This window comes from Urocitellus parryii, chromosome 12, assembly GCF_045843805.1.
Source record: "Urocitellus parryii isolate mUroPar1 chromosome 12, mUroPar1.hap1, whole genome shotgun sequence".
Classification (NCBI taxonomy): domain Eukaryota; kingdom Metazoa; phylum Chordata; class Mammalia; order Rodentia; family Sciuridae; genus Urocitellus; species Urocitellus parryii.
The window spans coordinates 68,438,245-68,463,010 of NC_135542.1; the positions used below are offsets into that span (position 1 = coordinate 68,438,245).

The window sequence follows — 24,766 nt, forward strand, 5'->3', positions numbered from 1 at the left end:
CATACCAAAATAGCATTGTGTTTTCCAGCTCTGCACCTTTGCTCCTACCCTGTTACTTGCTTAAACTGCTGAACTGCCCTCCCCCAATTCTCTGCTTAATGAAATTTAATCATTCTTTAATCCCAAGCTCAACTGTCCTCTCTTGTATATTGCCTTCTGGATTATTGCAACAGGCAGTAATTTCTCTTGCTCAGAATGCCGTTTAAGGGCTGGGGATATGGCTCAAGCGGTAGCATGCTCGCCTGGCATGTGTGCGGCCCGGGTTCAATCCTCAGCACCACATACAAACAAAGATGTTGTGTCCGCCAAATACTAAAAAATAAATATTAAAATTCTCTCCCTCTTTCTCACTCTCTCTTTAAAAAAAAAAAAAAAGAATGCCATTTAATAAAAAAGAAAAAGGCAACTGTGGCACCCTCATGCTCTGCCTTGAATAGTAGTGTTTTCCAGATGACTTTTATATCAAGTAAACTGTGAGCCCAAAGAAGGCAGAAGCTGTTTCATGCACCTTACATACTATGCAAGTTTAATATTATTGAATCAGAAAGTAAGATACGGGGAGGGAAAATGGCTTTCCCACAGTTTTGTGCTGTTGAGATTTGAATTCAGAACTCCAGAATCTGATCTCCATGTTCTTTCCACCAAACCATGCTGACAGCAATGCAGTTTCCACTATGATTATCCTCTCTGGAAGCCAAACATGGCTGATAATAGGCTACTTCATATGGAGCCATCTAATCCAATGCAGGTTGAGCTGTCAGAAAGAACAAGAATAGATTGAATGGTTGGGCTTGAAAAACTTAAGTTCCTGTGCCATTGGCTAGCATGAAATTAATAGCCCTTCCCAAGGATGCCTCTTCTTTTCATAAGCTTGAATTGATTCTCACTATGAGGAGCATGAGAATAAAGTATAGAGGTCATATGTGTTTCTAAGGACCAAACCAAGAGAATGGGGGAGTGACCCAGTGTTACCTTTCTTTGACTCATCTATTAACCATTTCCATAAACTGTTTGCCCAAACTGAGCTAGTCATTGTGGATACAGAAACGACACAAAATCTCTATCTTCATGGAGTGCCAACCTCTTGACCATCCATGTTCAATGAAAATAATTTAAGTAAAAATCTTAATTGTCCAGAATAATTTTTCTCACTCTTGATTTTAACTGAAGAGTTGAATTAAGGGTGGAACTCCAGGCATTATTCTATAAATAAATGTACACAGAATCTGTATATTATATATTGACTCAATCTATATACTGAATTAAAATAAAATAAAATAAAATAAAAGTTTATATTCCCTATGAACCTCTCAGGAAGTTACTTGGAGTAGTAGTTGGAGGCTGAGGCTTCTAAGGAGCTGCTCAAGAACAGCAGATGTTCATATACCTGCCTTCAAAGAGGCTCTAGAGATCTTGTTCTGATGAGCAGAGGATACATATTTGAGTCAGTGCTAAACTGTTAAAGCCTATCGGTTAAACTCTTAAAGATCCTCTCCTCTTTCCCCCATGCTTGTAGGGTGTCTTTAAATAAGTAATAAGTACATATTTAAAGAAGATGGGTGCAAGCAATACGAAATTGGCCTATATTAAGACTGTTGTCTGTCTTGGTCTAGACTTGTTTATCTGTGTCAATTTACTTATCAAAGGGAATGAACCATTCCTTTGGCAGTAGCAGAGGCCACAGTGCAACCCAGCAGTCTTAACCTAGTCTTGCATCGTATATATTAATATCCCATTGCTAATAGCAATTCATTTCATGTGTTTATTTATTAATGACAATTATCCGCACTGCTCAAATAGCTTCCTCATCCAAACTAAGTTTAGGATGTTAGGTTAAGAATGTCAGTTTTTGGAAGGTGATACTTCTCTGAAGTATATAAATAGGATTCAACAAATTAAACAAAGACCAAAAGTCTATTTCCCACCAGGCACTGTGCTAGGGTATCACCGCATAAGAGTTTGTATAGTTCATTCAGAAGACTACTCTGATAGACAAACCAAGAAATGTCTGGGGGAAGGATAAAAATAATCTTTAGTACATCAGCTTTACTAAGTATGGACATATGCAAAACTGCCTTTACTCCCTTTAACAACTCTTTGTGAGTACTTTATTTATACAGCCATCAAAATCCCTACAGCTTTATTTTGTTCATGTCTCTAGTACTTGTTGGTATTTATAACTCAAGAGTAAGATAGTATATCCTTTTTAATGTTCTAAAATTACTTCTTTTAAAGATCAAGGGCTTCTACTTAAGTTTTAGCAGTGAACCATTTCTGATTGTACATTATATAAATTTCATTTTTCATAAACTTTAATCATGTTCCTTTCAGTCTTTCTCCCACAGTGTTTTACCCTCTGCAGTAGGTCCTCAACCCCTAAATCATTTCTGAGAACTTCATGGAACTTTCCTAGTTATTTATGTTTTTGTTGACATGCCTGGTTTTCAGAAGAGTAGGCAATGCCTGTGCAGGAGGTAGGCTACTGTGATTCTATATATATCTGGATTGATGTCTACATAATTTTTAAATAATTAATAATTTAGCATTTCACACAACCATTTATCATTAATTCAGGCTTTTTATCCAGACATTTCCTTGCTGTATGACATTTCTAATTGCAAAAATAAATAAACCAGCCCTACTGCAACAAATATTCTCTACCACATTCCTTTAAAATCTCTCATTGCCACATTCTCTTCCCTCATTTGGGTTTTCTATATACTGTAACTTGGTTACTCATTTAGGTTCTCATAAGCAAACAATACACAAAATAAATGTAACATTTCCTCCTGTAAAACAACACATAGCAAACCCTCTTCTTATTCTCTATGCATCCCCATTTTCTCTTTAACTTGCTTCTGCTCCTGCACTAACCTCCATTTTTTCTTCTGGCCGGAAGGGGTTCTTGTTCATCTTTTCTTCACATGCCATATATTTAAAATATAACAAGAAGAAAATACCTCCCTTCCCCAGTTGAAGTATAGCTAATGCAAGGAGAAATAAATAAGTCTCTTAAAGTCAAATAAATTTTAGTAATTAAGTTCCCTCATGTGGAGGGAACTTAAAAGCAGAGCTTTTGACATTTCACACTTCACAAATGCCAATCCCCAAACTTGAATTTAGGTAATAATTAACTACTTTAAAACTAGATTCTATAATGTCGGAGATGATTTTATTGTGGTGCTTTGTATGTAGGAAACACCTACTAAATACTTGATGGATTCTTACTCTGATAACTACATAAGAAATGTCCCCCCATCCTGTAGGTTGTACATCTTTTAAAAATAAATAAACAAATAAACAAATATTTTGATACATAATATATATGTATATATTTTAACATACTATATATATGTGTGTGTATGTATATATTCATATAATAGTTGTGGATTACTCTTTATTTTTATTTATTTATTTTTATGTGGTGCTGAGAATCAAACCCAGAGCCTCACTAGTGCTAGGCAAATTCTCTACCACTGAGCCCCAGCCCCAGCCCTAGGTTGTGCTTCTTAATGCAGGTGTCTGGTGAGTGTTCAGTTAGTTCTATAAATGTTTTTGATGGAAGGAAGGATGAATGGATGGATGGATGGATGGATGGATGGATGGATGGAGGAAGGAAAGGAAGGAAACTATGTAGTAGACTAGTAAGGAATGAGATGGTCTGTATGGGTTTTAAGTTTTTAGAAGGTAACTGTCCTATAGGACCACCTAAAAGGTCTGTGGGATAGTAATCAGTAGAATTCATATGAATCTGACATATACATTTAATTAAATTCACGAGTTCTACAAAATGATGCTTTTTTTGATGTTTTATTTGTGTATCTTTGAAAATGGCAATACTGAACTCTTTCACTCAGGAGAAGTACATTTGATCTAGTCTAGAGAATCATCACTGACCTACAACTCCCCAAAAAAAGCCTCTACTGAGTTTTCATCCTGAGTTTCTAGTGACAGTTTCAAAGCCAGCAGGACTGCAGATATGTACGTGGGAACCTCTCCTTTACATAATCAGGCCACTGAGTAGGTGGCATCACATTTCAGTGAGTTGAGAGTGAACACAACATTCTCAGGGATAAATGTTGACCGAAGCATAAGCAAGGAGATGGCTGAATCTAATATTCTGAAATAAATGCGCTCAGTCATTTACCATGAACCCATCTACACTCTAGCTGGGAAGTCAAACACAGAATGTTTCCTCCTTCTATCTTAAACATCTGAATTAGTTGATCAGTCAATACTATTTCAGTTGCTAGTTTTAGAGGCCTTAGATTTATTTTTTACAGTATATACACATAACCAAATGATGAGGTCCAAAACTAGTTTTTTTTTTTTGGAGGACATAACTAAAAATTCCTTCAGAAGCTCCTTGTTGTTAATAATAAGTCTATTGAAATACAGGAATAAATAAAAACCAACTGTCCTTCTCAGCTGACTTAACTTTTGTAAAAAGTTGAAGAAACACAGACATGTGACCTGTGGTTTGAGAAGTGCCCAAATAAACTTCTTCAACATGTTTGAATCCAAATTTGGCTCTACAGAGATCTGTAGTTTCTGCTTCAAAGATGCTATGGCTTATGGGAGAATTAATATGTATCTGCCTCCCAATTTGGTCTCTAAAAGCCAGCATGCTCCCTGTCCTTTACCTGCATTAATCATCTCCGAGTAGCCCACAACAGTTCTATAAAGATTCTAAAGAATTTAAAATCCCACAAGCCCTTATTTACAAAATTCTTTGATTTTGATTCTGGGATGTATATAGCCTCTTGCATGGATATTCCAATGTTTTCCTTTTACTGTTTAGAAATAGGAAGTCTTCATTAATTTCAAGCAAATGTCCACATGAAGTATATCCTTCTCCAAGAAATTTAGTAATATTTATCAAATTTTAAAAAGAGTAGGAGAATTCCAGAATGATGGCAGAGAAGGAAGCACCTTTCAAAATTTCCCTTTCACAAAAAGAGGAACCAGACAGAAAAACCAAAAGTTCTTGGAAGTATTTATGATAAAGCTAGGTGACTAAGGAGTTTTATAAACTTGAGAACATTAGCAAGAGGGGATTAGACACAAGACCTGCATGCTATCAACACCAATCATAAAGGAGAGGGAAGAATGTATCTAAATAAATATGAGTACAGCAAAGCCCCCAAATAGCCAAGATCTCCACTGGAAAGTGTAGCAGGCCAACATAGCAGCAGCAGTTGACTCTAGAGGGATTTTGACCTTTTTGATAGTAGATGAGTGCATGGAGCTCAAAGTGAGAACTTGAGGAACTGAAACAGTCTCTCCTCTATGAACTGTTGAGACTGGATAACGAGAGGTATCTTTCCAGGTCAGGGACCTACATTAAGGATAAATTTTTTAGGATTGAACCAAAAGTAAGCTGAGTTAGAGAAATAGAGACCATGAGAAATTTCAGATCGAAAGAGGATACACAGAGTCAGGAAATCCCAGAAAGCTCTTTTTTAAAAAGTTACAAAACAGGGACTTCTATAAAGTTACCTTTTCTGACTTCTAAACAATTCCGCCTTCTGAAAGTTCAGGAAAATTAATTTTACATAGAAACAAACAACCTAAAGTATCAAGCTCAAATCCCACACAAACATTATTTGATAAAAGAGAACAGGAAGTGAGTAAGGCAAATCCTCAGACAAAATCAAACATTAGCAAGAGGGGATAGCCACAAGACCTGCATGCTATCAACACCAATACATTTAGAAAATGAAATAAAAGACATTAGAAAAAGAACATATATCAAAAGTAGAAAAACTTGGAAATGAAGAGAGAATTTAGGAAAGAATCTGAAATTTTTAAAAATTTAGTTTAGAAATGTAAACAAAGAAGGAATGCAAGAGCAAAGAAAGATGACAAATAATAAATACATAGCAGGGTGCAGTGGTGCACGCCTGTAATCCCAGTGGCTTGGGATCGAGAGTTCAAAGCCAGTCTCTACAAAAGCAAGGTGCCACGAAACTCTGTGAGACCCTGTCTCTAAATAAAATACAAAATAGGGCTTGGGATGTGACTCAGTGGTTGAGTGCCCCTGAGTTCAATCCTGGTACAAAAAACAACAGCAACAATAAATACATATACAGTAAAAGCAATGTAATCTTTAAAATCTATGTAAAATGAAGAAAGAATTTAAAAGATTCAAGAGAAAGTTACAGATATGGATGGTGGCAAAGAAGGTCCAACATACTATAATAGGAGTCCCTGAACAACAGACTTAATGTAATGGAACAGCACAAATATTTCTATAAAAATGCTTATGAAACTCTCTTGAAATTAAAAGAGATGGGTACAGAACTATATAGAAAGAACACACTGTGCACCCTGGATATTGACTTAGAGAGATATACTAAGCCATTTTCTAATAAAATCTCTGAATTGTAAAGAAAAAGTCTTTTGAGCATACAGTTTTAAAAGGTGGTAACTTTTAAGGGAAAGAAAAACAGCATCTGATGTTTCAACAACAACACTTATATCTAAAGGAAATGGAGTAACATATCTAAGATTCATAAGAAAACATGAACTGAACATTTTATGTGCAAAAAAAATGGACCTTTAGGTAGAAATGATACACACTGTCACAGATAAGTAAGAACTCAGGGAAGTTTGTTCCTGTAAACTCTTTCTGTGCCTCTGTTAGAAACAAGTTTCAGAATGACCAGACACATCAACCTAAAGACCAGTGGTAAGAATGAAATATCTAGGTACTTGCAGAAGTAACATTAAGTGAGGAATAAAAGGTAGCATGTTTTCTATGTAGTGGCTATATACTCTGATAATGTAGATACAGCTAAAAATTACTTTTGAAAAATAGAGGTAAATGTAGAGAACAAATTTTGAAAATGTAACCTTAGTAATCTTATTGGTTGTGGTGCTACTAGTATTGCTCTGAGACTTTCGCAATTATAAAAAAATATAATAGTATTAAATTTGAGTTGGAATATCAAAATGAACTCATAAAGTATTTTATCTTTAAAAATAGGTATTTTCTACCTCTGCCCACTGAAAATGTCTAGAAGTCATGACCAACATAGTAGTAATAACTTTGTAGCTAGATTCTGGTTTTTGAAATATCACGTCCCACTAAATGAAACCATAGCTTGCTGGAGAAATAGCAGATTCAGGTCTGAGACATAACATGTACAATGAGAGCCTAGAATATCTGGTCATATAATATAATAAAGAAGAGATCAAGGATGTTGAGTCATATTAAAAGGATTCAAGTGCTAATAGAAGAGGCTCTCCATGGCCAAAGATGGAAAAGATTGAGCTGCCATAAAGACAATGATTGCAATGGCTCAAAACAATAAAATATGTTGAGTACTTGTACAAATACATGCATACATGAGTTCAGAATAACCAATATAAAGTTGCTTTTGTAGGACGACAGGAAACATTATCTTGAAAACTGGTAAATAAACGGAAAGAGCCAATTTGCCTTTCCTGTCTTATACCACTGATTAAAAAATAAATAGATGAAGGGAAGTATCTTTTTATAGAACTATTCTAACTAGTAAATTAGAAAGAAATGACAGAATTATAATATTCTGTAGAATGTACTAAGTTAACAGATCTGGGCATTAAACACCAATGTCTGCTAAAGTCACAGAGAGAGACAACCAGACATCATGTACCTCTTGAGGTACCTCCCACCCATCATTGTCTTGCCAAAGGGATCAAACCTGAGTCTTATCACGCTTCCAATTCCAGTCCCTGGTTTGCAGGAAATACCAAGGGCAGAGGAATGTGCGGAGCCCTGACAGGAACTAGCAATCAACACAATCCAGGAAATATTAGGTCAAGTGTTGTGGGTTCTTCAACAATTAAGAATTGTAAAGGAAATTTTGGAGGGGAAAACTGTAGGTTTAACAAGATTTGAAAGACATTAGAATTCTAAAAATGGACAAAATTAAACTGAAGTGTTTAGGGATCCTCTTCTGGTAGTAAAGTCACAAAAACAATAGATGGAAATCGGTACTGTGGTTACTTTCAGTGGAAGGGAGACAGTGGTGATCATGAAAGAGCATGCGGAGGTCTTCTAACACGGCTGACACATGTTCTGTTTCTTGATCTGGATGATGCATAAAATAGCACTGCTTCATAACAATCCTTTAAACCCTGTAATTTTTTTTGTTTTGTTTCCTATATATGTATTTTATTTTAAAAATAAAAAGAGGTTTTAAGATTTAAAATGTTCATATCCTTTGGCATAACAATTCTACCACTAGGGATTTGTCTATAAGATTAACTCATCAAAATTCACAAAGATGGGTGTGTTCACTGTAGCATTATTTATAATAGCTAAATAACTGGAGTGGTAATGGTGAAAATAAATATCTGTTAGTTAAGGACATGTGAATAAATCATAGTATAGCCATATGATGGAATATTATGTAGCCAAAAATTTGAGATATGTCTGTAGGGGTTCCTAAACATATTATTAAATGAAAAAAAAAAGAGCAAGGGGTAAAACATTATTATAATACTATATGTGCAAAGAAAGAATACATGTTATATTAGAACTGAAAATATCTTGAAGGCTACCTAAGAAACTGTTAAATTCATTATATATGGAGGTGAAGTGGGACTGGGGCTGAGGTCAAAGAAAGAAAATTTACTGATAATTTTATATGTTTTTATACCTTAAGAATATATTTTTTTATTTTTAGTTGTAGCTGGACTCAAAACCTTTATTTAATTTATTTATTTGTATGTGGTGCTGAGGATCTAACCCAGTGCTTCACACATGAGAGGCAAGCACTCCACCACTGAGCTACAGCCCCAGCCCATGTTGTATAATTTTTAAAATCAGGTTTGATTAAAAAAAAAACTGTGGTCCTTTATGGTCATTTTGAATCATGGGTAATATGCCACAGAAATGAGATTTGTTGAAGAAAAAAATCCATTTTCCATTTGTGAAAAAATGGAGTTAGAGGTTCTTTTATTAGAAACCCTGGGTTGTTACAAAGTTGGTAACTGGCTGTGACTATCTTTGGAAAACCCCAAGTCATACCAATCTCTTCCTTCTCCTCTTGGATACAAAGGCAAGTATTTCTGATGCTCAGTTTCTAAGGGAGTGAAGTACAATTGTGACACATGACATCATAGTAGACTATGATAAAAAGAGTTGAAGCAATTCATTTAACCACATCTACTATGTGTCAAACCCTGTGGTAGGCACTGGGGATACAACAGAAAACATGACAGATAAAGTCTCTGCCTTCACAGAGCTGGCATTCCAATTAGACATGTGACTGAATATTTCCTTCACTGATTAAAATGGCTTGATCACTGGCTAAGAAGATCTGGACCTCTCAGTGGCACATGAATCATTTAAGTAAATAGAACCATTTACTAATGAAGGCAAAAGACATGAATTATATAGATTTTTGGAGCATTTTTCTCTGAAGAAAATATTTCTGATCTTGAGACGGCAGTGTACTATTTATATGCTATACAATTAAGGTTGATGTGGTAGGCTGCTTTGAAGATGGTTCCTAATGATACTGCTTCCCAGTCTTCACATCCTTATAAGATCCCCTTCCCTTGAGTGTGTGCTGGTCCTAGTAAATTCTCATAAAGAGAACATTGAAAAAGTGACGGACAACAATTCTGAGGTTAGATTACAAAAGACTGTGACTTCCATCTTCCTTGCCCACTCTTTTGGCTTTCTCTCACACATTTGCTTGGAGAGAAGCTGAATGCAATGCACTGGAAGCTAGGAGAGGACTTCATGGCATATGGCATAGAATTGTGGCCGCCTCTGGCCAACAACCATGGAAGGAGTGAGGTCCTCCTCCAACAGCCCATGGGGGATTGAAAGCCTGGGTGAGCTGCAAAATGGATCCCACCAGCTAAGTGGCTAACCAACCAGCTGATGCCTTGATTACAATCTTAGAAGAGATACTCAGCACCCAATAGGAGAAACCAGCTAAGCTGCACCTAGATTCCTGCCAGAAAGGAACAATAATGATGCTATTGTTTTAAGCTTTAAGTTTTGGGATATTTGCTGCACAGAAATATGTAACAGGGTTAACTAAACAATCATTCCCCTTTGGAATTAGACCACATAAAGCAAGATATTTGCCTTTGGGAGCATCCCATGGCACATGGGGCAGATGTGGCAAAGTCATAATGTAATATACTCACCTGAGTCACTTTGCTTCATTTCAGTTGCTTTTAATGAGCTGAACTTGTCTCAGAAGGCTCTGAGTTCAAAATTGGCTTTAACAAAAAAGAAAACTAGATTTTGTTTCGTTACCCTTTCTAGCAATGAGTTTTTCTTTAATCTCATATTTATTTAAAAACTTCAATTTGAAAGAGATTTCATTAAGAATCATCTCAGACTCTTGATTTATTATCTTACATATTATGATTATTTTCTGTACTCCTCTGCTTTTCTCTATTGTCTGTATTCTTTACCACTTTTTAGAGCTCTTCTTCATTTTTTAGCTTTTGGTTGGAACATAAGGATCTACTTGAGTAAGATTTCATATTGTTCCCATCTCAACATTTATTTATTTTTTTTACTTTCTTTTTTAAATTATTTTTGGATAGAACTACACTTCCTTATATTATAGTAATTTCTCTGAAAACGTTGTATGATTTCCTTTTCTCATCGAATGAAGAAAGAAATAATAAATTTGAGAATTTTAAGTAGTTTCTACGGGGAAAAGACAATATGCGTTATTTTTTAGAGAAAGTTCAGATCATTGAACAACTGAGGTTCACCAGATTTAGGAGGTCATGGATTAGAGAGAGGCCTTTGTCCCTCCAGTATGATGATGCCTTGGCTAAATGGGATATCTTAGAAAGATAAGAGAAAAGGGAAGATGTGGGTAGCATTTTATATCGTTTTCCAAGTTCTGAGAAAGCCTATTTGGCATGAAACACAGTGATCCAAACATTATTTTGACTGAATCAAGAACACAAGCTCCCTAAATTAAAAAAAGAAGAAGAACAAAACAAACATTACTTTTTCTCCTAAAATATTTAATATGAGAAGCAAACCACAGGCAGGAAAATAACCTTAAGAGAACATGGCAATTATTTATGTCAGAGAGAGAGAGAGAGAGAGAGAGAGAGAGAGAGAAAATGTCAAATAAATGCTTTCAGAAATGAAAGAAGCTGGCAGTGCCTGTGCTAGGCTTTTCCTTGCACTAAGTATTTTGCCTGTTTTCCAGCTGTAACATAGTCTTGGAACTACAAATATGCCTTTCACCATCAAACCATAGCAGCAACAATAAAAAAATTGCATGAGATTTTAAAAATTGTGTTTTATCATCAACTCCAAGAACAGATGTAGTCCCAGAGAATGAGAGGACCAAAGACCTCTGGTTATGTGGTGTAACTCTAAGTTGCTCTTCTGACACCAAATAGGGCATGAAAGATATTCCTTTCCAACTTGGAAGAAAATGTTTAGGGACTTGGGAAAGGGCACCTGATAATTTTCAAGATGTTACCAATCTTTCTCAATAAAAAACCCCCATGGGAAACACAGGGCACACAAAGGGATGGTGTGGGAAAAACATGACACAGACGGCTGACAAATAGCAACCCTTGGTGAATTGAGCTCGAAGAAAGCACATTTCTATAGTATGCAAGATTTGTTTAGGCTCATTTTCAAAATGTAATAAAGAGACAAATTAATCAAACTAATGGTCATCTCACCACATGGCTCTTTTAAGATCTTTAGAGTATGGTAATTTGATTTCCCTGCTGGATGACAGGAAATTGAATTTGGTTCATTCCTGGAGTATCTTTGTATTCTCACTGAGGACCATGACATTCTTAGGAAGAACTAGAGCATTGGGTGGCTCTTCCCCATTAGTTAGCATGGGCAAGTCCCAATCTTCAAGATCCCTTTGGATTTACCCTCTGCTATTTTCAGATAAGAGGACTCTAGTAAAGATCCCGCCTCCCGAAGGCATATATAGCAAGGGGTACTGCCAAGAAGTAGAAGGCTGTCCTTGCTGTTTCTGGAATCATAGACCTTTCTAGTTTGGGGCAATATGGCTCTCCTCAAACCCTATTCTTCTCTGTAGATATTCAGAAGCAAAGCATGTCTCTGGCGGCAGACACACAGAGCCATCTAGAAAGAGCCATCTTTGGAAAAGAGAAAGGACATAAATAAGTTTTTCTCAGAATTTTTTTTCTAAAATGATATTCCTTTTATTGTAATGCTCATTTTAGAGTTGAGGCCACTGAGACATGGGCATAATGACCAAAGGCACACAACTAGTTACTGATAGGACTGGCTCTTTCTCCTGTATTATAATACCTCTTCATTTTTCTAATTTCCAACTTCTGTTCTAGTCTAAATATGCTGTGTTAATTGAGATTTAAGTCCTTGCATGTGGAGTTTTAGACATATTTGGAAACGTCTTTTAAACATGTTGATTCACTCAAGGCTGACTTATTTGTTAAAGCAAGAATCACTCCACCCTGGGACATATTCAGCAGGATGCAGAAACAATCACATTGTGTTCCATTTTTCATGGCTTTCTTGATATTTTCACACAAGAGAAATCTGGTTTCTCAGGGTGCACAGACTCCCAATGGCCACCAAAAGGTGGAAGGCAAGGTAACAGAGATCTAGGTACCCTCCACAGATACCCTAGAATGACCTTTTGGGACCTGATTCTTTCTGTGGCAATGATGTTCTTGGACTAGATGTTTTGGGAAAGGCATGTTAATGTGTGGTTGGTTTTGATTAGCAGGCAAGACCATGTCCTTCTCCCATGGTCTCTGAGTGTCACTGTTCAGCAGCATGTAAACAAGGAGATGAAGAAGGAGCAGTGTTGTGTCTAATTTTGAGAATAGGCATTAATGTAGCAGGGTGCAAATGACACATACCAATGGCCAGTGCAGGAACACCCTGGGTTGTATGATTACCTCATATATTATAGGCATGGTCCAATACTTTCCCAATTCTTTCTTCTAATAATGAACTGCAAGATAACAGTGTGTACCATTGTGCTTTATAATGTAGACAGACAATACAGATATTGGCTAACTTGGTTTGACATGATCAGCTGCTTTTTTTTTCCCCCAGCCAATCTAGCAGAAAAGAGTTGGACCACTATGGAAGTTTCATGAGACTTTCCAGCACTTTTCTGTCCAGCTCATTAATCAGCAGCAGAATAGCCAAGGGACCATGTTATTTCCCTTATCACAAAGAGGTCCCTGGTTGTGAGTGGAAACAAAGTCCCATCATTCCAATTCTAATTCATTAGTTCTTAAGTCATTGCTAAATAATGATTACCAGTCCCCCAAATCCACAAAGTCCCTCTCTTTATCACAGATTCCAGTGTCATCTTGTGTAACTTTAGATCCTACCACCAAGGCTTTCTGATCCCAATTTTCCAAATCACCTCAGTTCTTCCCACTTACTTGTTCATTCCGTATCATTTTCTTTGCCCCCTTTTCTCTGGATCCCTTTTTGTATGGTTCCTATGTCCAGGTGTGCTGATGTGTGTAAGAGAAAGAGAACACATCAGGTTAGATCAGTATATTTCTACTTATCCTAGATATAGGGGTAGGTTTTTAGAGTTGCAAGAATGTTTGGACAGTATCAAATTTAAATATTGCTTTTCTGTTTGTAGTTTCCTGTGACATATCCAAATAATTAATGGAAAAGATTTTTTTTTTTTTTTAGTTTTAAATAAGCTCTGCTTTCTCTCTGTCAGCAATGTTTAAGGCTACTTCTTGCCAGCTTTCCACTTGGTAGAAGATGCTTCCTAAAGATGCACTTTTGTGAAGCCTCTGCAGAACCAGCATAGATGAGGCCAAATCATGATTAAGATTCTTGATGGCTTCTCCTTTTGCCAGTGTAGCCCTGTGTTTCCACTTGTTGGAAATACATCTGCCTGTCAATGTTTGAGAACACACACCAGCACCTTTTTGATATTACAGACTCACAGTGTCCCATTTCAAGAATGCCAGCATTCATAATTTTTAAGACTCAAACTTTCAAGAAATGAAAGCCATTGAATTTCACCACATTTTAAAGTAGAAATGGTAATATTTCACAGCTAGAAATTTCTATAAAGTAGAATTGGCAATAACATTATTTAGACTAAAAATGGGCCCTTCTAAATTCATGACTGTATACCAGTTCCAAGTTATGTTTCTAATACATTCTTTAAGTTTTAACCACCTTGGGGTTTGTCCCAGAAATTCTGAATGATTGAGAAGATACAGAAATTTACAGAAGTTAAAATTGAAACAAAATGTTTCAAAACTCAGGTAGACATAAATTATGTTTATTACTGTGAGGAAAATACTCTTAGTTGCAACATCTCTTACTGGAAAATTTTTGAATTTTCTAGATATGACTAATAAAATTTATGAGGTATAATTTCACAAGGAAAAAATAGTTTTGTTTTGAAGGTAAAGTAGAAAATCACAAAAGGAACAAATGAAATTTTATAGAAAACATCTATTGACTTATTTGAGGAAATGAAATACATTAAATTTTTGAAATGTAAACATGCATGTTTATTATTTAGTTTCTGATATTGAGTTCTTTTTATTTTCCTACAGAGTTGCTTGTGGAATCTATTATTTTGAAAACTGCTATTAGAACATGGACTGTCAATAACTTGATCCTAAGGAAGACAGGATACTGAGTTAGGAACTAGATGGCTTGGGTTTTATTCTCATGCTGCTACTTAACCTGGTTTATGACTATGATGATATCTCTTTAACACTTTGGACCTCCATTTTCTCATCTGGTCAATGGAAATAATAAATACTTAATTTCCAGGCCTCTTAATATTGTTGAGAGGATCAAATAAGATCCTAGTTGATAAATCACTTTGAAACTATAAAGTGTTACACAATAAAAGGCATTCTGTTCATTATTACCTCAGAATTCCTCTCAGATTACATTGCTTCAAATGCATTATTTAGGAAAAGTACAAACTTGAATGCCATATGGAGTCCTTGTTGACACTGCAGATGTTGGTTAATTTTAGATTCTAAAAGAACAAAAGAACAGAAGCACTACCAGGCAAATTAGCCTCTCTTTAGCTTTTTCTTCGAAGTCTCCTATTATCCCAATATTAAACTAAAAATGGCATTCTAAATATTATAGAAAATTACATCATTTGAAGCATTGAAATTCTGTATATTCAAGCCCTTTTGTAGAACACAAGTTTATTCCTTCCAAAGCACATTGCCAATGAATTTAATGCTATAAGATTATTATTATTATTTTTGCAGACCAAGTAAAAGGATTTAAGTCTTAAACTCTAAATAATAAAGAGCCAGGGGAAACATTAAAGTCTCAGAAGAACCACAAAAATATATGCAATCCATTCAGGTGCCCATAGTCTCTCTTAAACTAATGGAAAACTGAACTAAGCTCGGCCAAACTTGGAATCTGATTCTGAGATCTATTCATATTTTTAAGAGGGAATTTCTTTGTAGAAGAACAGGTGTAACAGATGTACACATGCTCAGGACACCTGTTTTTATAGGCCCATCCAGTTTAGAAGACCTGTCCTGTTCCCATGTGCCACCTGTATAAGACATCTCTTTTCATGTTATCCAATTCTCTGCTTACACATGCATAAGAAAGATGTTTTTGCAAAATATATAGTTGGCATCTGTCACTCTACCTTTTGTTTGCATACCATCTACTCACAAAAAATATCCCAGAATAAGCTAAGTGTTTTGAAAGTGCCTTGAAATTTTGAAAAATTTTAGAAACAATGAAACAAAGGAATCTTGATATTAAAGAATATCTACCAGGTTACCCAAAGCAGTTCAAAAATGGTCCAGTTGATGTTGAGCCTACATTTTGATGTCATTTTCCAGAGATTAATTCATCCCAAGACTGCTCACTTAAGTCTTAATGCCTTAAAACATTAATAGACTATTACTCTAATTTGAACTAATTTCAGAGGTCATAAATATTTTCCCATAAAAAACTTGTTCCTCTGGGCTGGGGCTGTAGCTCAGTGGTAGAGAGCCTGACTCTCACATGTGAGACACCGAGTTCGATCCTCAGCACCAAATAAAAATAAATAAAGATATTGTGTCCATGTACAATTAAAAAAATATTCTAAAAACTTGTTCCTCTAAAAGAGGCACCATTGCAAATGATATTTTAACCTACATTTTAGTAAGTTGATATTATATATTTTAAGTATGCTCTCATGAGAATAATAAATATTAAGAATAAATCCAAAGGGAAGGCTTTTTAATACTCCTTATTTGGACGTGGTCTACACCGACTTTTAGTATTAAGAATATTATTAATCCATCCACATGGGATGGAAACAAAGAGAAATTCTATGTGAAAAGATAATTTTATTTTTGAATAATGACAGAACTGTGGATGTGTAGGTTTTTATTTTGTTTTGGTACTGGGGATTGAACGGAGAGAATGGTTTACCACTGAGCTAGCTACATCCCAGCCTTTTTTAAATTTCTGAGACAGGCTCTAGCTAAGTTTCCCAGGCTGACCTTGAACTTGTGATCTTCCTGCCTCAGCCTCCACAGCTGGGATTGCAGGTGTATACCACCATGCCCAGCTGGGGTAACTTCTTAAGAAGTACAGAATTGTTAAAGGGGCAGCATTGGGGCTGGGGATGTGGCTCAAGTGGTAGCGCACTCGCCTGGCATACGCGGAGCGCTGGGTTTGATCCTCAGCACCACATAAAAATAAAGATGTTGTGTCCACTGAAAACTAAAAAATAAATATTAAAAAATTCTCTCTCTCTCTCTCTCTTTAAAAAAAAGGGGGGGCAGCCTTCACTGATGTATCCCTGGTATATATTTCTGCATTTGTATGCGTTCTCCCAAAGATCTCATGTAAATTAAGTACCCTAGGATTATTCCATTCAGGTCTCATACATCTGGAATCTAGAAAATAAGAAAGTCTACAGTGGTAGGGAAAAAACTAGTGTAACGATAGAATACTTAGGGGCTGGGTTGTGGCTAAGTGGTAGAGTGCTCACCTGGCATACATGAGGTACTGGGTTCGATCCTCAGCACCACATAAATGTAAAACAAAGATACTGTGTCCACCTAAAACTTAAGAATAAATATTAAAAGAAAAGACAGAATACTTACTCTACATTACCCAGTTATAAAGCACATTTACAAAAATCTACCCACTTCTTCAAAACCTTAAGCCAATTTTCCAAAAGACACTATGAGAAAATAAAAAATTATTAAGGGAAGTAAGATGGGATTCTAAGGGACTAGCATTGTGGCTCAGTGGTAGAGCACTTGCCTAGCACACATGAGGCACTGGTTTTAATCCTCAGCACCACATAAAAATAAAAGTTATTGTGTCCAACTGCAACCAAAATAAATATTAAAAAATAAAGTTGTATTCAAAAGATTGAGTTAAAAAAAAGAAGGGATACTAATAAAAAAAATGGTAGAGAGGTACCTGACTCTGGAGTGAAGGCAGCACTAGAACTTTGTGGGCCTGGGTTCATTTTACAAGTTCTCTACTCCAAACCCGATATCCCTGAGACCTCATTCCAGAGATACTTTTGTATGATGGATTAAGAAAATTCAGGTATTTTCTAGTGCTTTCAATTCACTAACTGGGGCATAATCATATATTTTTAGTCTCTCTTGGGTCTTCTTTACCTTTCCCCTTCTCCTTCTCCTTCTCTAAAAACATCATTCCAACTATTGTTGGTTTCAGGAGAGGCAGATTGAATACAAAAATGTTTCCTTATTGGAAAAAATACAAAGATGTAATTTACAGGCCAAGAATGAAGAACTACTGTTAATGGAATGTGAAAGTTAATCCTTGGAAAGCTGAGGTTCTAATTTGGAAACCCAGTCACACCGTCTTAGAACATTCCTTGGAAGGTTTTATTAAAGTTTATTAAAAAGTTTGGGAGACTTCTGGGAATTTATTCTAAAGATATTCTTGCTTACATACATGCCTTCATTATTCATCACAGCATTGTTCATAATAAACAGCAAAGAGTGGAAACAACCCAAGTGTTCATCAATGGAGGAATGGTTAAATAAACTATGGCATATCCTGCAGTGCAATCTATGCAGCTGTTTGAAAGAATGAGGAAGCTCTGCTAGTACTGACAGGAAAAAACTCTTAAGATATATCGCTAGAGGGAAAAGCAAGATGCAAATCAGGGGATACAATATGCCATCTCTTATGTAAGAGGGGGGAAGAGAAAAAAATAGATAAAGACTTGTTTATATTTTCTTGAAGAAACATTGGAAGGATACACAGAGAAAACTATCTTAACAGTTATCTCTACGTATGAGGGTCAATGAGAAACAAACAGGAGGGGTAGGGATAGAGAGGCACTTTTCACTCTGTACCTATTTTCTTTTTTTGATTTGTGAAACGTGAGTATACTGGTTGGTCAAATATAAACATATACTAAAAAGAAAAAAGCTTGAGAGAAGTCATATGGCAATTTCATAAAATTTATAGTTGCTATTAATCAAAAACAAAATAAAACCCTGAATCAATGCTCAACCAAAGGCACACCATTGGTATGGTTCAAGCAGGCAGCTCCAGAAGTCTGCACCATACTGAGTCTTATTCTCCTTATCCAAGAACCTTGCTTCTGCCTAGTATTTTTGGTGTCCTTGCTATTTTTCACATCTTTTTTTCTTCTTCAAATAAATAAATGGGGCTGGGGTTGTGACTCAGTGGTAGAGTGCTTGCCTAGCATGTGTGAGGCACTGTGTTCGATCCTAGCACCACATTAAAAAAAAAAAAAAAAACTAATAAATAAATAAAGTATCATGTCCTTCTACAACTAAAAACATTTTTTTAAAAAAATAAATAAATTGGAGACCCTGGAAGATGTTGCTGAGGAGGATCATACTTAATTATTGACTCATAAAGAATTACATTAAAGGTTAGAATGTGGATTGCTACACGTATTTATAAATGTCAAGAAAGTTCAGTAGTTCTCTTCTCAAGAAGGTGGGACTTCTGGTTCAAATAGCTGGCTGCACTAGGTGTTCCTTCTCTTTTAAATATATATTTTAGTTGTTGATGGACCTTCATTTTATTCATTTATTTATATGTGGTGCTGAGAATCAAACCCAGTGCCTTACACATGTGAGGCAAGCGCTCTACCAATGAGCCACAACCCTAGCCTCAGTGTTTCTTCTTGATACTCTCTCATTGTAACCTGTGCTTAGCTTTGTCATTGTGCCTAAACATTCCACTGAAATTACTAAACTTTGAGACAATGTTTCCACTAATCTGTGAATTTTTTTAACAAAGAATTTTATTCATTGAGTTCTGTATTCTCTGCACCTAGCACAGAGACTGCCATGGAACTAGAACTCTAAAAACTGAACTTTCATCTACCTAATTGCTCATCTTCTATTGGCTGCACATTTTAACTATATAGATTAGAATCTTGGTTTATGTTTATTGTTCATCACTGTAATATTTTATGAGAACTATTATTTCATTTCCATATGATTAAATGCCTAGAATAGGGCACTGTTATGGCTTTCCAAAGTTTTTATCCAGTAAATAAAGGCCTCTAAAATTTATCATGTGTAAAATATGTATTTTGTCCCTTCAGAGACCTTCTTATGTGACTATTTAACTATAAAGGCATTAAACAATTATACAAAGAAATGAACATGTCATGATTGTCTTTTAAGAGACATTATTAGGCTAAGATAATTGAGGGAATAATTGGGAGAATATAATTCTACAAAAAAATAGTAATTTCTATCATAAAACAATCTATGGAACAGGCAGAGATAGGTGCTATTTTGGGGAAAGAATAGAAAGATGACCAGATGTTTGTTTTGCTCTCAATGTACTTAGAACCCATCGGAAGACAGCTTTGTAATTATAGTTGTTTTTACTACAATTCTATAAGTAAAATAACTGAGGCTCAGAGAGGTTTTGTGACTTGCATTGGATGGCACAATGAATAACCCATGAGAATTTTTTTGTCTTCTAACTCAGCTCCCCAGTTCTATTTCACCATTGTGTCTATTCAGTGTGATAAATGTATGGTGCAATGCTGGGTGAGGCTGATTGTTACAGGGAGAAGAACTATTTTTATGGTAGAGGTCTGGAAAGGCTTCACTGAGGAAAAGTCGTTTAAACAGGCCTGTGGAAAATGAAAAGGAGAGTTTAGGTGGAGGAAGAGGCAGCACAATGCAGGCAAAGAGTGGATGAAAAGCACAGAAAGATGAAAATAAATACAGGACTCCCTGTAATGGGGAGCGGAGGAGTCCAGAGTGGAGGTAAAATATTTTTAATGCCATCTTGCCTGCAGTTGTACAGCCCACGAAAGCAGGGAATTAAAAGTCATACAGATCTAGGTTTCCAAAAGAAATTAGAGTGGCAGATTGGTGCATGAATTGGAGCATGAAGAAAGGAGTTTGGAGTTTTTTGCAATCATGCAACTGAGATAAGTGTCTGAATGAGGACAGTGAAAATGGGAAGTACCTATTAAAAGAAGTGTGTGTCCTTTAGAATCACTTACTGACATTAGGAGCTGGAAGAGAGGGAGAAGAAGATTCTTTTGAAAAACTTCTAGAGTATATGACTTGGTAGATGATGATTACCAAACTGGGGAATACAAAAAAAAAAAAAAAAAAAAAGCGGAAATGGCAGTTTGTAGTTTTCTTATAGTTAAGTTAAAGCATTTGCCACTAGTCCTGTTTGGTTTGAGATGCCTGTTTGTAAGACACCTGTTGACAAGTGAAGTGGGTAGCTGAAAATGGGGATCTAAACGTTGAAAGTAAGGTCAAGGCTGGAAATCTAGATTTTGGAGTTATCTAAACAAAAGTTGAGGAATAGGTGTACCTCAGTGGTAGAGTATTTTCCCAGCATGTGCAAGAGTAAGGGTTTGATCCCCAATAATACCACATACACAAATAGTCCTTCTCCCTGTAACAATCAGCCTCACTCAGCCTTGCTAGGTATGCCAGTTATCGGCATTTGGGGAGTTCTCCATTCAAAATATTTCCTCCTGAAACAACCCACACCTATCCTTGGCCTACCCTTCCTCAGCTCCTGCCTCCCAACCCAGAACCACATGGACTGACTTCCCCATTTGGAGTAGCTGAGACAATAAAAGTACTTGAAGAATATGACTCATCTCCGAACAAAAAATCTCCCTTACTGATTGATTTTAGGCTTATGGCCAATTTGGCCTCCTTCTTTGGCACCATTCCCTCAGAATCACTTCCGAATTATCCTTCCAGTACTCAGTTTAAGATCTACTTTATTCAAGAAACCATTTTTATCTGATAGAAAGAGGTGAAATCTGAATATAAATTCAGCTACCAGTATGGAAAAATCCAGTATGAGTATACAATCGCCAAATTTCTGCATTTATGTTGAACTCTTGAGTTCTGTCATTTACTGCCTTTGTAACTTTGAAGAAAATGGGGATTATAAAGCCTCCCTTGCAGAGTGGTGTGGATTAAATCAGATAAAATAGGTGAAAATGCCAACTATGGCACTGGGTAGGTGTTCAGTAAGTGGCAGGCTTCTTGTCAAACCTGACTATGCTTTTTGAATTATGTACTCTACATGATAAGCTTCTTGAAAGTAAAAGCACTCCTTGTGTTTTATACTCTCACCCTAACTGAGTGCCCTTTAATGTCAGGAGACATTGTAGAATGATGTTTAGGAAGTGAGGAGGTCAAGGATAAAGTTGAAAAAAGTTTATGCAATAGGTATGTAGATGAGAAAAGGCTGTTAATTTGATTCAAAAGTGGTGGCAAAGGTCTTTCTTTACATTTCCTCTAACAATTTACTTAAAATTTTATCTTGCCAAAAAGAAGGGACAGAAGGTCTCATCTTGATGAATGTGGAGCTGTAAAACTATGTGCCAATACACCTGGTATTGATTCATGCCAGCTGGGAGAGGAGCTTGGCTTCTCAGTGTTTTACTACTGTGGTTTCCTGGGCTGGGCAGCTGGGTGCCTAATAATGAGAAAAACCATAATACTTCATAATTATGCACTGCCCTTTGCCAGAACTAGGATTTAATTACAATGACTATGACGGAACTGGCAACATCCCGTTCCCTGTTGGGGTGCAATACCCAAGGGCCTGGAAATACAAAGTGAAGTAGCAACTGCAACCTTCCCCTGCAGGGCCTATCCTGGCAATTCACCCAGACTTCTCTGGGTTTGAGGCCCATCATCTGAAACAGAATACTTATAAATTGCCCCATGTACTCGACACTCTCAAGTAAACTAGTATTTATGAAGTAACTACTGCAATACATGATGAATAGCATTGTGGAATCTCAGGTCTGGAAGGTACCAAAACAGGTGACCTCATTCATAATCCTGTCCCCTGCCTCCAGGTATCATTCCTATTCCATCAAATTGGTGAGTTTCAGATCTTCCCATTCTGATACAGGCTGGAGTTGTTTTTATGGTATCCTGATTCAGGTGTCAGGGGACTCACTGATTCATTTAATACTCATCTTTGAGCACTGCAGGGGCACAAAGATATATAAGGTATGATCTCTGATCTCAAATAGCTTATCGTCTATTTGGGAGATTTGCTATTTAGGCAGCTATAACATAAACAACATAAAGACCAGAAAGTCCTTTTAGATGAAAGGGAATGAAATCAAGACTCCAGATGAAAAGATCAGGACCAAGGATCCTGAAAATAAGAAAGAATGAGAAGAGGGGCAGGGAAACTGCAGTGAAGAGCTGGGCAACGGACTCTGAGGTTCTGATAGATGTCCCTATTTTATTGTCTTCGTAACACTTATCAACCTTGATTTGGTTTTTTTTAGTTATTAATTTATTCATATACCATTTGTCTCACCCTTTTCAGTAACACTGTCAGTTTTGTTTACCAATATATCCTGAGCATCTCAAACAATGCCTGGCACATTTTAAGTAAATATTGGCCGAATGAATAAATGGCAATGGAAATGGACAGGAGAGTGCATTTGAAATGCATTCTGCTGTCATATACAACTAAGTAGAACAAATGAAAATAAAATAAACAAAAAGAAAGTGAGAAAGGGTAGTATATGTTGATCTGCTTTCCACCACTGTAATACCTGAGATGATCAATTAATGAAGAAAAAAATGCTTAGGGTTTTGGGAGATTTCAGTTCATGATAGGATGGACCTATTGCTTTTAGGCCTCTAGTAGGGGATGAAGATGCCACATTATGGTGGGACTGTGTGGTGGAGCAAGCGTGCTCACACCCTGACCAGGAAGAGAAAGAGAAGAAACAGGGTTCCATAATCTCCTATGAGGGCAAAATTTCAATGAATGAAAACTTCCTATTAGGCTGCACCTCTTAAAGGTTCTACCACCTCTGGATAGTGCCAAGCTGGAGACCAAGTTTTAACATACTGGACTTCGGGGGCACTCCAGATCAATCTACAAGTAGAGATATTTTGAAGTAGTGAGGAAGTGGATGGTGGATTACCCCTGGTTCTAGACTTGGGAAAGTGAGTGGACAGCGATATTGTCAAAGAAGAAAAGGAATAGAGGAGCACATTTTGTGTACTTCAGAAAGCATAGGAGGTCCAATTTGGACATGGTGTTGGTAGGCAAGTGGACTGTCCAAAAGGCACATATGCAGATCTGGATCTCACTAAATGTACGTACATTCAGCTTTTGCAAGCAGGAGATTGGTTAGATTACCTAATGTGCAGTAGTAGGACTGTGAGCCACCTAAAACTGAAGATCAGAACCTGGGCTTTTAAGGATTGAAGAGACTGAGAAAAATTACCTGAAGAGAAAGACACATAGGTTAAGGGGTCTGAGGGGAAAGATAAAAACCTTCAAGAAGGATGCAGTTCACCGAATCCACTGAAAGAGATAAAGTCTAAATTGTGAGCCTTGCACTCCACCATATGATGTCACTGGGGTAGCCTTAGGAGGAGCACTCTCCGGTGGACTAGTAGGTAGAATAATTCAGACTTCTTGAAGCACAAACTGAAATAAAGAATGAGAATTTGACAAGGTGTCAGAGGCAAGTTTTTTTAGTTTACTATTTTTAGTTTGGAGACTTTGGAATGCAACCATGGATGTGTAACACTTAAGAAGTGGCCAGTGACTCTGTGAATGACGATCAGGTTTCTAAAAGGCCAGATGGAGAGTCCCGTGGGCGTTACAATTCCTCAACTGCGCTTCTCTTCCTCTACCCTTTCAGCCATTTCTAGGGCGGGGGCCTTCCACATAAAGTACAAGCAAAAAGAGGGAGACAGAACACCCCTCCCACCGATTTGTGAGTCATCTTTGTGATGGCTGAGAGAGGGAATGGGAATACTTCAATTAAATGAGGTGCCCGGTTTCCCGTGGATCTTGAAATTTTGTGACTGAGTGGCTCCATGCTGGAGGGAGCTAGGGAGACTCATTCACATTTTCCTACCGGGCACTCACACCCTCCATTCAGTATTTTCCTCTCCTCCCTCACGACAGTTAAATGCTGGGACAAAGACTTCCCCCAGCTCCTACCTCAGGTTGACCTTCCAGCCCCAAACCCACCACCAGTCCTTCTGCATCCACGTGACTCTCAGCCCTGATGACTCTTTGCCACCCACCCCTCCCCTCTGGCAGCAGCCCGCTTTACCCCGCCCCTCAATCCACGTGACCGCTTCCCTCTCACCTGACTGGCTCCTTCCTTTCCCTGGCCGGACCCGGCCTCCGTCGCAGCTGCCCGACTCCAAAATGGAGGCCGCGCACAGCGCGCACCCGAGCGGCCGGACCTCCCAGGCTCCCGGGCCGCCCCCTTCTCGTTCTCTGCCTCCCTCCTCCGGCCTTCACCTACACGCC

The 24,766-nt window shown here is 37.1% G+C and overlaps 1 long non-coding RNA gene across 3 annotated transcripts; it reads right to left on the minus strand.

The window, feature by feature from the left end:
- Nucleotides 1-460: 460 nt before the first annotated feature.
- LOC113180619 (uncharacterized) lies at nucleotides 461-24,763 on the minus strand. 3 transcript variants are annotated; one of them, XR_013342273.1, is made up of 5 exons: nucleotides 24,600-24,763; nucleotides 23,771-23,926; nucleotides 16,974-17,049; nucleotides 13,399-13,473; nucleotides 461-754 (listed from the first exon to the last, which is right to left on the minus strand). It is a non-coding gene; the product is annotated as an uncharacterized LOC113180619 (long non-coding RNA). The 3 variants fall into 3 exon arrangements; XR_013342274.1 differs by lacking the exon at nucleotides 23,771-23,926 and having other exon boundaries at nucleotides 16,974-17,043; nucleotides 24,600-24,740; XR_003300491.2 differs by lacking the exons at nucleotides 16,974-17,049; nucleotides 23,771-23,926 and having other exon boundaries at nucleotides 463-754; nucleotides 24,600-24,725.
- Between the last annotated feature and the right edge of the window lie 3 nt (nucleotides 24,764-24,766).